Below are 12928 nucleotides of genomic sequence, written 5' to 3'. Positions count from 1 at the left end.
ATATTTTCATTTCCGTATATCAAGAAATAGCAATGAAACTGAATTTGATAAAATCGAGAAATTTGAAGGGTACTTCTGAATGTTCTCTGCCCCTACAGAGACCAATTGGGCGAAGCAGCAAGACTGCTCAACTGGCGTACCTTATAGCAAGCTGTGCTGCAGATTTTAATATTAGCAATATTGCATCCTGGGATACTGCGTCCTGAAACGATCTTAACTATATTAATGCCTAGCATTCTCTGTTTTATTTGCTTTTATTGGAGTCCGTTTTAAAGAAAAGGTATGAAGGATCAAAATACAAAACATAAGAAGCGATCAAAAAGTTTCCCTTCGAACGTTGTACAGTCCAGTGTCGGTATGCCAACAAGGCGAAATCGGCGTGAGCGTTGAGGGAATCATCTCAACGACACGACAGGTTGAATATACCCGTTTGGTGAAACATCGTGTCCTGTTCCGTGAAGAAGTCTATAACTGCATGCTGCACATTCTCGTCCGACAGGAATATTTGACACTTCAAGGCCTTTTTTAAGGGAGTGAAGGTGTGGTAATGGCACGGGGAGAGATCAAGAAATAGAGCTGGTTCTCGAGTGTCTCGCACCTGAATGGCGTAATTTCTGCGCTACAACATTTGCGATATGGGGACGTGCGTTATCACGAAGCAGCATTCTACAATGGTGGCACATGTCAGTCGTCCTCTGCGTCGGTTCTTGAATCGATAGTTTCCAGAAAAGTGGATTGGCAGTGGTGGTCCTATATATTGTCTTTGACCGTGTTAGACTGAAAATGACCCACCTGTGTAACCTCTGTGCTGTGTACAAATCAATGAAGGCATTTTTGAACCTCTTCTGTAATTGAAGTAATTGTGTCGTGTTAATGTCGTTTTCTCTTGGTAATAAATAATTAAAACGTGTTTGTGTTATTTTTTATCCTCACAGGACAACACACTAGAAAAAGCGTTTTCATTGTCTCCCAGAGTTTGATAGTTTAATTAATTTTCATCCAGACAGAACTCCCTCTACCCGTTTAAAAAATCCTCACAGCAAAGTATGACATTAGAGAAAAATATTAGTGTTGGCGTGCCGTGCGACCTCCCAGAGTCTGTCGGTTTAAATAATTTTCACCCTGTATACCCGCAGTGCATATACGCTGCAGGAACGCGCTTAATTAGAAAACTTTTTGATGGCCCCTTGTATTGACACTGATTTGTGTCACAGTGAAACCAAACTACTGCATTAAAAGCACGATAACCGAAAATAACGCGGAACAGAAAGTCTTAAGCTGAACAGGTGTGATATAACGGGAACGTGGTGAGTATGGCAAGCTTCGACTCTTCTGAACAGTGTGATGCATCATGTTGTGTTCCGTCGCCTGGTGCTACCCGCTTACACTTCTGCGTTAAATTCCATTCCTCTCAGGGAATGAGGTAATGTGACGTGTCCATCGACCACTCTGGGTGCTGTTTGAGAGTATTAGACCACGTGTCAGCACGGTGTTTAGCCTTCTCCTCTCTCTCTCTCTTCATCAACAACACAAACACGACGCTACACTATACAAGCGCTCATTACAGGCCACTTACACAAGTCAATTACACTTAAGACACATGACAAGCAGGCCACCCAAGTGGTTTCAATTACAAAAGGCTCACACCAGGTCGTAAGCCCCACGAGTTCGCCATTTGTACTCGGCTGTGCTCTTTTCTCCGACGCAAGCTGATGATATCACAAATTTCTTCTTAATAAATTAGTATTTTCAGACGGCCCCATCAAGGGAAGTCAAGTGAAGGAAGTTCTGGTGCTGGAGTCAGCCATGTCACAGACCAACCGTGCCCAAATCACATTAAAGGCAAGAAGTTATCCACTTGAAGTGACACTATGGCGCCAACGTGACAACAGCTCCATTCTGCAGATGACGCAGATTAGATGGGCCAGGCAAGCTTCTTTCAGAGATTCTCCTAAAGAAGCGTTGAGGCAATACAAATGGTGTTCTTTTGTCTACATTCATATCTGCATCCATACTCTGCAAACCGGTGTAAGTGCATGCCAGATGTTATGTTAGACCTCATGTTATGGTTTCTTCCCGTTTCATTCCCATACGGAGCGCAGGAAGAATGACTGCTTACTTGCGTCTGTGCGCGCTATAATTTGTCTGATCCTATCTTTGCGAACCCCACGGGATCGACACGTAGGAAGCTGTTGTATACCAGTAAACTTCCGATTCCTTAAAGATTCGAACTCTCGTGCATAAAACATCGTCAAACATCTGATTACTTTGCAAATGAGTTGATGTGTTATATATTTGACATTAAGCATGTAAGCAACAAAAAGTGTAGGAAAAGTTTGAAATTATATTACAAATTTGTTGGAAGTCGCTAAGTGCTCTAAATATCAAATACTGGATAAATGTAGATTGAGTAATTTAGGCTCAATTTTAAGCAAAAGTCAGTTTTCCATGCATCTCAATCTTTGCGACGCCATATCTCCTAAACTATGTGTCGTACAGTAATATAACGTTGCACGTACGTTCAGTGCTATATGTGGATACTGTCTGCAAACTATGTTGCAAATACACTTAGTAGTAAAGACGTAATAAATTAAAACGACATCGGCATGCCTGCTGTTGCCGTTTTCTGCATCAATAGCCAAAATGCAATAATCCGATAAACTTTTTTTCCCTTCATCATTACGTGGGGGTTGTCAGCGAGAAAGAGTTTAGAAAAATTTTGAAATTATGTGTAAAGTGCAAAGTGTTCTCATTGTTCTCATTCTCAAATAGTGAATGAATAAAATTGTGGTGTTTGCGTTTCACCAGTTACGCTGCCTCAAGACAAACACACAGTACTGCTTGCCTTACAATGTTCAACTTAATGAGTTGATTCTGACAGCGTTATAAATTTTTAAATTCAGACAATAATTACGCTAAACATTGAAAATCAAATTTTTGTTGCCTCTGGAAGGCGTTAGGTAGGCAACCTGAAACTAGAATAGGGATTCCGGTTCCGGGGTAGCCGCTTAGTAACATAGATTTCACAATTACTAATGCTACTTGAAACTTTGCAAGTAAATGTGGTTGACGTCTGCGTTCAAGGACCTACGAGTTCTGGTTGTTCAGTGTATCCGTGACACTCTCCCATGGACCAAACAAATCTTCGACCATTCTTGCTGTCCTGCTTTGTATACACTGAATATCCGTGTTAGTTCTATTTGGTATGGGTCCCACACAAGTGATCAGTACTCTAGGATGGGTCGGACAAGTGTTTTGCAAGCAATCTCTTCTGTAGCTGGTAGCATTATTCCACCAACCTACCACTGAACTGAAGTCTGCCACCTACTTTACTTACCACTGAGCCTATGTGGTAGTTCCATTTCATATCCTTAGAAATTGTTGCACCCGGGGTATTTGTATGGGTTGACCGATTCCAACTGTGACTCGTGATATTCAGTTATGTGATACTACGTCTTTTCGATTTGTTAAGTGTACAATTTTACATTTCTGAGGATTTAAAGCAATTTGGCAATATTCGCATCACTCTGATATCTGACAGAGGTCTGACTGGATATTTGTGCAGCTTTTTCCGATAGCAGTTCACTCTAGACAACGGCGTCATCTTCAAAACGCCTGAGGCTACGGTTAATACTGTCTGCCAGGTCATTAACATGCAACATGAACAGCGAGTGTCCGAACACACACTCCTGGAACACGCTTGAAGATACTTGTATATCTATCGATCATTCTCTATTGAATATAACATGTTGCGTCTTGCCTCCCAATAAATCAAGTCACAGATTTTGTTTAATGTACCAGATAATCGTTCTTTCGTTAATAATCGTTGGTTTGGCACAGAGTCAAATTCTTTTAGGAAGTCAGTATATAGTGCATTCACCTGACTGCCTTGATCAATAACATTCAGCGTGTCATATGACGAAAGCGCGATCTGGGTTTCGAATGCTGAAGTCTACGAATTCCATGCTGGTCGCCTCGGATAGGTCATTCTGTTCGAGATACCTCGTTACTTTTCAGCTCAAAATATGTTTAACGATTCAATAACAGATGACTGTCAATGACACTGGACGATTGTTCTGTGGATTACTCTTGCTGTGACCTGTGCTTTCTTCCAACCACTGCTTACAGTTTTTTTTTTGTTTTTTGTTTTTCTTTTTTTTTGTTCTAGGACTCTGCAGAACATTATGGTTAAAAGAGGGCTAATTCAGCTGCAAATTCTATGCAGATTGTACCGTGGGGCTTTGTTCAGTTTGTGACTACAGCTGTTTCTGAATAACGCTGACTCCAGTATCAGTATCATTCGTTTTAACAGTAGTGGGAGGATTGTGCTGGAGCAACACTCCCTGATTTTTCCTTGTAAAGAAACTTTTGAAACCGGAGTTAATCATTTCTGATTTTGCTTTGTTCCCGTGAGTTTCGGTTCCTGTGTCATCCATGAGTGTACGGACACTAAAAGTTTTTCCTCTGACAGCTTTAACGGGATACTATAATTTCTTTGGTTTTTATGAGGGGTCTTTCTGTGAGATTCTGCTATGGTAGTTGCTAAATGCTTAACGCATTGCCCTTTTTACAGGCAAACGCGTTTCATTTAGCATCTCTCTATCGATAGCTTGAAGCTTTCTTTTGTAACTATTTTGTAGAATATGAGAAAAAGTACCACCACAGCTGTATCTTAAGACTGTCTTTATTGTCTCACATGACTAGTTTCGGCACTACATTACAGCCATCCTCAGGCCCAACCAGTGCCAAAAGAGTATTAAAATTCCTTGTCGCATTTATTGTGGAGCCCTTGTTACCAATACACGTGGGTTAACTCTCCTCAGAAGTCTCTCCTCGATTGGAGACTCAACGGTGTCGAGGGGAAAGCTAGCCCACGTGTACTAGTAACAAGGGCTCCACAATAAATGCGCCTAAAAATTCTTGTACTTTTTTGGCAGTGGTGGGGCCTGATGATGGCGATAATGTGCCGCAGAAACTAGTTGTATGAGACAATAAGAATATTTTCAAGATAGGGCTGTGGTGATACTTTTTATCATATATATCATCAGATGAAGCCCCTCGTCCATGCAGTAGGATGGACATCCATATATTTTGTTGTAGTCGCTCCTTGTTTAGAAGTTTTCCTACAGAGGCTGTATACCATTGAGGCTCCTTCCCTTTCATGAACTGCTCTATTAGGCACATATATATACAGTGCTTTGATTTGATTTGATGAACGTGGGGAGACCAAAACAACAGTGGTCTTAGGCCATGTTGCCCGCGCCGAAACTGAGTTTATTGTGCGGTCTCGCTCCCTGCTATTCTAGTGAAGCCAACCGGTACCCTTAAGAGACCTTTAAGAGACCCTTTACTAGTTCCTTACTAGACACGATTTTTTCAGGCTATAATCACCCGAATATTCTGTGTCTTTCACTCCCAGAGCTTCACACTGGAAGATTAGATGTGGTACGGTTTCATTCTCCTCACCTCATAGTACACACATCGTGAATGGGTGTTTCTTAAAGTTCCCGTCGCCAGTCATGAGTCATACAATGTAAATCTACACTATGTGATCAAAAATATCCGAACATCCCCAAAAACATACGTTTTTCTTATTAGGTGCGTTTTGCTGCCACCTACTGCCAGGTACTCCACATCAGCGACCTCAGTAGTCAATAGACATCGTGAGACAGAGAATTGGGCGCTCCTCGGAACTCACGGACTTCGAATGTGGTCAGATGATTGGGTGTCACTTGCGTCATTCGTCTGTAAGCGAGATTTCCACACTCCTAAACTTCCCTAGGTCCACTGTTTCCGATGTGATAGTGAAGTGGAAACGTATAGGGACACGTACAGCACAAAAGCGTACAGGCCGACCTTGTCTGTTGACTGACAGAGACCGCCGACAGTTGAAGAGGATCATAATGTGTAATAGGCAGACATCTATCCAGACCATCACACAGGAATTCCAGACTGCATCAGGAATCACTGTAAGTACTATGACAGTAAGGCGGGAGGCGACAAAACTTGGATTTCATGGTCGAGCGCCTGCTCATAAGCCATACGTCACGCCGGTAAATGCAACCGACGCCTCGCTTGGTGTAAGGAGCGTAAACTTTGGACAATTGAACAGGGGAAAAATGTTGTATGGAGTGACGAATCACGGTGCACAATGTGTCCATCCGATGGCAGGGTGTGGGTGTGGCGAATGCCCGGTGAACGTCATCTGCCAGCGTGTGTAGTTCCAAAAGTAAAATTCGGAGGCGGTGGTGTTATGGTGTGGTCGTATTTTTCATGGAGGGCGCTTGCACTCCTGTTGTTTTGCGTGGCACTATCACAGCACAGGCCTACATTGATATTTTAAGCACCTTCTTGCTTCCCACTGTCGAAGAGCAATACGGGGATGGCGATTGCATCTTTCAACACGATCGAGCACCTGTTCATAATGCACGGCCTGTGGCGGAGTGGTTACACGACAACAACATCCCTGTAATGGACTGGCCTGCACAGAGTCCTGACCTGAATCCTGTAGAACATCTTTGTGATGTTTTGGAAAATCGACTTCGTTCCAGGCCTCACCGACCGACATCGATACCTCTCCTCAGTGCTGCACTCCGTGAATAATGGGCTGCCGTTCCCCAAAAAACGTTCCAGCACCTGATTGAACGTATGCCTGCGAAAGTGGAAGCTTTCATCAGAGCTAAGGGTGGGCCAACAACATATTGAATTGTTCAAATGTGTGTGAAATCTTATGGGACTTAACTGCTAAGGTCATCAGTCCCTGAGCTTACATACTACTTAACCTAAATTAACCTAAGAACAAACACATACATTCATGCCCGAGGGAGGACTCGAACCTCCCCCGGGACCAGCCGCTCAGTCATGACTGCAGGGCCCCTAGACCGCTCGGCTAATCCCGCGCGGCATATTGAATTCCAGCATAACTGATGGAGGGCGCCACGAACTTATGAGGCATTTTCGGCCAGGTGTCCGGATACTTTTGATCACATAGTGTACATACGTACTGCGGAAGCCACTGTACGGTGCGTGGAAGGGGGGGGGGGCTATACCACCTACTGATCGTTTCCTTTCGTTTCACTCGCAGATTGTACGAGGGAAAAATGATTGTCTACGTGCCTTCGTATGACCCCTAATTTCTCGTATCATATCTTCGTAGTCCTTACGATAAACGTACGCTGCCGGTAGTAGAAGTGTTCTGCAGCAACCTTCAAATGTAGGTTCTCTAAATTTTCTCAGTAGCATTCCTCGAGAAGAACATCGCCTTCCCTTTGATGCTTCTCATCTGAGTTCCCAAAGCATCTCAGTAACACTTGCATGTTGTTGTTCGATCCTACCAGTAAGAAATCTAGCAAACCTCTGAATTGCTTCTTTGTCTTCCTTTAATCCGACCTGTTGCGGATTCTAAACACTCGAGGAGTACTCAAGAATACGTAGCGCTGACGTCCTATATGCTGTCTCTTTTGCAAATGACCACACGTTCCTAAAATTCTCTCAAAAAACGCAGTCGACGTCGACCATTCGCCTCCCCTGCCAGAATCCTCGCCTGCTCGTTCCATTGCATATCACCCTGCAACGTTGCGCACAAACATTTAAACGACGGGACTGTGTCAAGCGGGACACTACTAATGATGTAACCGAATATTACGGCTTTGTTTTTCCTACTCATTCGCATTAATTTGCATTTTTCTACATGTAGAGCCAGCTGCCATTCATCACAACGACTAGAAATTTTGTCAAAATCATCTTGTATTTTTCTACAGCCACTCATCATCGACACCTTCCCGTACACCACAGCGTCATCAACAAACAACCGCAGACTGCTGCCCATCCCGTCCGCCAGGTAATTTATGTATACAGAAAACACAGCGATCCTATCGAACTTCCCTGTGACACTACCGTCGATACCCTTATCTGTGATGAACGCTCGCCGTCGAGGGCAACATACTAAATTCTATTCCTTAAGAACTCTTCGAGCCACATTTCTGGGAACCTATTCCGTATCCTCGTAACTTTGTTAATAGTCTGCAGTGGGGTACCGTGCCAAATGCTTTCCGGAAATCTAAAAATATGGAATCTGCCTGTTGCCCTTCATCCATAGGTCGCAGAATATCGTGTGAAAAAAAGGTGAGCTGAATTTCACACGAACGATCCTTTATAAACTCGTTATCATTCGTGTACATAAGCTTTCCAGTGTCTAGGACATTTGTTATATTCCAACTAATAATATGTTCCAGAATTCTGCAGCAAACCGATGTTAAGGGTCCTGGTCTGTAATTTTGCAGGAGCGTTGTTGTGACGTTCTTATATATAGGAGTCATCTGCGCTTTATCCAGTCGCTTGGGTCGCGGAGCTGCGCGAGGGCTCGCGACAGATGATGATAAGTAAGGTGCCAATGGCCTAATGTCGAACTGGGGCTCTATCCGTACCTAGCGACTTATTTCTTTTCAACTATTTCAGTTCATCCTCTGCATCAGTGATGTTTATTACTATGGTATCTATATGGGACATTGGGTGATGGTCAAACGACGGTATGTTTGCACTATTCTCCTGCGTGAAAGATTTCTTAAACACGGAATTTAAAACTTGGGCTTTCGTTTTGGAACCTTCAACTGCCACACAAGACTGTTCAGCGAGTGACTGGATAGAAGCCTTAGACCCGCTTATTATTTTACGTAAGAGCAGAATTTTCTCGCGTTCTTGGCCAGATCTTTTGCCAAGGAATGACGGTGGTAGCTGTTATATGATCCGCACATAGATCTTTCCACAGACGCACGAATCTGTACTAACTTTTGCCTGCAGTTATGAGTTCTCTTTTGAACCGCGAGTGCAACAGCCTTTCCTTCCTCAGCATTTTCCAAATTTCGTTGCTAAGCCACAGTGAGTCTTTTCCGTTTTTAATCCTCTTACTAGGCACATACTTGCCCAGAGCACTATTTGCAATATGTTTGAACTTTGGTCATAATTCCTCTATGTCCATAACAATGGAACTAAATCAATGCAATTCATTGTCCAAATAAGATGGTAACAACCGCTCATCTGTTCTTTCTAGCAGAAACATTCTCCTACTCTCATTGACCGGTTTATTATCTTTCGTAAGCATAGTCCCTATAATCACATCACGATCACCAATCCCCGTCTCTATACTAACGCCGTTGATAGGGGCCGGTCTGTTTGTAACTACAAAGTGTAAGGTATTTCCATTGCGTGTAAGATGCCGCATTAGCTGCTCAATACAGTTTTCGGAGAATGTGTTCCAAGGTACTTCGAAAACTGTTTGTCTGTACCCCTGCAGTGAATCCATAGACGCCACAATCTATACTCTGTAGGTTAAATGAGTTTAATCTGTTTTCCCTTCAAGTTCAGAATCACAGAACTTTTCTTGAAACACGGCTTCGACATCGTTAATTAGCTACGTAGTTTTGATGTGAATGTTGCCTTAGTGATGGTTAGGACAGGTTCTGGTCCAATAAACAGAGTCATCACGCCTGTCCTAGCCAGTTTATCAGCTTATTCATTGCCAGTAATTGCTGAGTGCCCAGGGACCCACAGCAGGTATACCCTGTTGCTTTCCCGTAGTCTGCCAAGGGCTTCATGGCTTTCTGCAAGGATTTTTCATCTCATTACGGGGACTGGTAGATATTTAGGAGCTGCCTGACTGGCTAAATAAATGTAGAGGCTACGATCCTTGTGGCACTTACACAAATTATCCTCCTCGCACCCTCTGGTAGCGGATATTTCCGCCTGTAATACTCTGGCCAGCTTCCCTACAGAGATTGCTATACTCCTGCCCCAGAGCCCTTCAAGTGTTTTCGATTCGACGTCCAACCTAACTGTTTACTGAACGGTGTCGTGGTTCGTCTTTCACTGCTCTCTTCTTCCAATTGTTACACTGAAAGGTTTATTGAAACAGCTATAAGCTATTACATGCTGGGCCGGCATTTCCTCGACCTTTCCTATATTTACTACACCCACTATATTGGTGTGAGATTCTGTATATCCTAAGTGAACCCAGTTACTTCCAGTGTTTAACCTGTACGCCCCTGCTGCTGCCTCCATTGTAACCCAAAGGTGTAATGGGGGCATGCCCAGAATGGTCTCGTTCCTAGCAGTGGGTGTGCTGCTAATTCCGCCTGTTGTGGCCTAAGCTAGCCAGTCTCTGCACATTGCCACGAGGGACTGAAAAATTTTGCCAAATACGTTTCAGACTTATTCGATGTGATGCAGTGATTAGGACACTGGACTGATATTCGTGAGAAGTGATTTTCAAATTCTTGAATGATAATGCTGAGTGTTCATGATTTACCTAAATCATTACAGGTGAATCCAGGATGATTCCTTCCAAATGTCTGAGACACATTTTCCTTCCCATTCTTGTTTGATCCTACTTTATGTTTCATCTCTAATACTCTCCATGACGATATGTTAAACCCAAATTTTCTTTTTCCAGAATTCAAGATCGAACTGCCATCTGTCACCGTTTCATGCATATAATGCTCGATTTCTTTCAACACACCCGTCCTTGAATGTCCAAATATTTATGTCTCCATTACATAAAGCCATCGATACCTCCCTAGAAGAGATCTGCCTGAAGTCCCTGCTGACAAGGGAATAATATGATCTCAACACTTTTAAAATGGGTTTCTCCTGGTGAAGGACTTTTTATACATAAAAACTTTAATATACTACAAATTTATCACTACTGTTCTTCAGAATATGTAACCGAATTGTCAATATATAAAATTCTGCGACTTTCGGCCACTGTTGCAAACGGCCATCCACAGGATTCTTTTTGCAAAACACCCACACCACGTTTGAGACCAGTCTGTAATGACCTCATCCCCTGAGGGACGTTAAACCCTAATCTTCCTTCCCGCATATATTTAAAGCAGTCAAAGGAGCGACATGTGAAGCTGACAAAAAACTGAACTTAATACCTTTGCAGCTGTAGACTGACCCACTCACAAAGCCAGCGATGCAGTAGTTCATGCGAAAAGTGCTGAGAAATAAACTGATGTGTCGGATGGGGATACGGCTGCAAAAAACCCTGAGGATGGTCATTTGCAACAGTGACTGAAACAGCGGAGGATTCTATATTGACAATACGGTCACATACTCCAAAGAATTTTATTGATACGGCCAACGGCCGCGGCAGCTTACGCTTACGTAGTACGCATTTGCACCTCTGAATATACTTATGTGAGTAAAGCCATATTACAATCGTTAATGCGAATATATGACATATTGCCATCTATTGGTTTTATGCTATGTTTTCGTTTGCTGTGATGTTAATGGGAAATCTGAGCATACGAATCAATTTGACATCTGTGAGAATTCTTGCTTTCTGAATAAGCGTCGAATAATATCCGTATGAGTGGCAGTGAACACCTTAATTGAGAGATTGTTGAAGTCTTCCACTAAGATTGCGAGCAACGAGAGTTACATAAGCAGAGCCCGTCAGTAACTGAGTGACATCTAGTCAACAGACATTATTTTCGGAATAGCGTTGCTGTTCTGACACCATACCGCCCATTTATATACCTACTTTCTGTTGAAACCATTAAGGCGGAGTGCATATGTAACATAATCACCTCAGGTCCTCGTGGTGGGGGAGACGGTACTTACAGGGCGCCCAACATCTAGATCATCAGCGCTCTTACTAAACTAGCTGAAGAGGAATGTGTGTGTGTGTTTTTTTTTTTAATTATGCATAAAAAACTGTGAAATGTAATTATCAGCTATATTGCTACGCCCTCTCTCATTTTTACTCACACTTTAAGATAGAAAATCAAAAGCATTCCGTCTGCAGGCCACAAGGGCCCATCGGGACCAACCGACCGCCGTGTCATCCTCAGGTGAGGATGCGGATAGGAGGGGCGTGTGGTCAGCACACCACTCTCCCGGTCGTTACGATGGTATTCTTGGCCGAAGCCGCTACTATTCGGTCGAGTAGCTCCTCAATTGGCATCACGAGGCTGAGTGCACCCCTAAAAATGGCAGCAGCGCATGGCGGCCTCGATGGTCACCCATCCAAGTGCCGACCACGCCCGACAGCGAGTAACTTCGGTGATCTCACGGGAACCGGTGTGTCCACTGCGGCAAGGCCCTTGCAGAAAATCAAAAGGCGTACGGTTAATGTACACAGACTATAATAACACAACAGTTAAAACAATGTAACAGGGAACCATCCCTGGTTGACCAATGGGAAAATAAAAGATGAAGCAGTCACCCTAGAAACACTTTAAAATCTTCTACCTAAGAAAATATGTAGAGGGTCGGACACGAGACAGACTCTTAAAACGTGAACCACTTTTGGTTCAACGTCTCCTAAACTTACTTGAGGGAAGGTCAAATGGTAAACCGGTATCTTGAAATAAAACGTATTCAATTACTGGTGGATCATCCAGTATAGATCTGTTTGTATAAAGCGTTTTTTTACTTATTTGCTGCGCTTAGCTTTTAAATAGTTTTTCTGGGAAAACCTAGCGTAGTTTTCGCGTCTCGTATTTCAGTGAGTGTTTCTTGATTATCAGAGTAGCTCATCAGAAGATTGTCTTGGGAATTTGTCACCGTATAGAGTAGGGTAAACATAGTCATGTGTAGGGACTGTGGTTGTTGTGAGCGGACGCAAGGAGAATTGGCCACTCTTCGGGGGCAGGTGGAGGCTTTGTCTGTTAGGCTCATCGAGCTCGAGGCGCAGGCGTCGGCTCGTAGTGGCGTTGGGGCAACTGTGGTGAGACCTATGCCTACTTCGGTGGCCTTGGAATCACATGGAACCCCTGATGTCGCTGCGTCTTCCGGCAGTGAGCATCTTACCGGTCAGCCATCACTCCAGGGTGAATGGCGGACAGTGGTGGGCTCGCGCGTGCCTGGCCGAAAGGCGAAGGTGGGATCTGGCCGCGTGGCAGCTGCCTTACCCCTTTCCAACAGG

This window comes from Schistocerca americana, chromosome X, assembly GCF_021461395.2.
Source record: "Schistocerca americana isolate TAMUIC-IGC-003095 chromosome X, iqSchAmer2.1, whole genome shotgun sequence".
NCBI lineage: Eukaryota > Metazoa > Arthropoda > Insecta > Orthoptera > Acrididae > Schistocerca > Schistocerca americana.
This window is presented reverse-complemented; position numbering follows the sequence as displayed.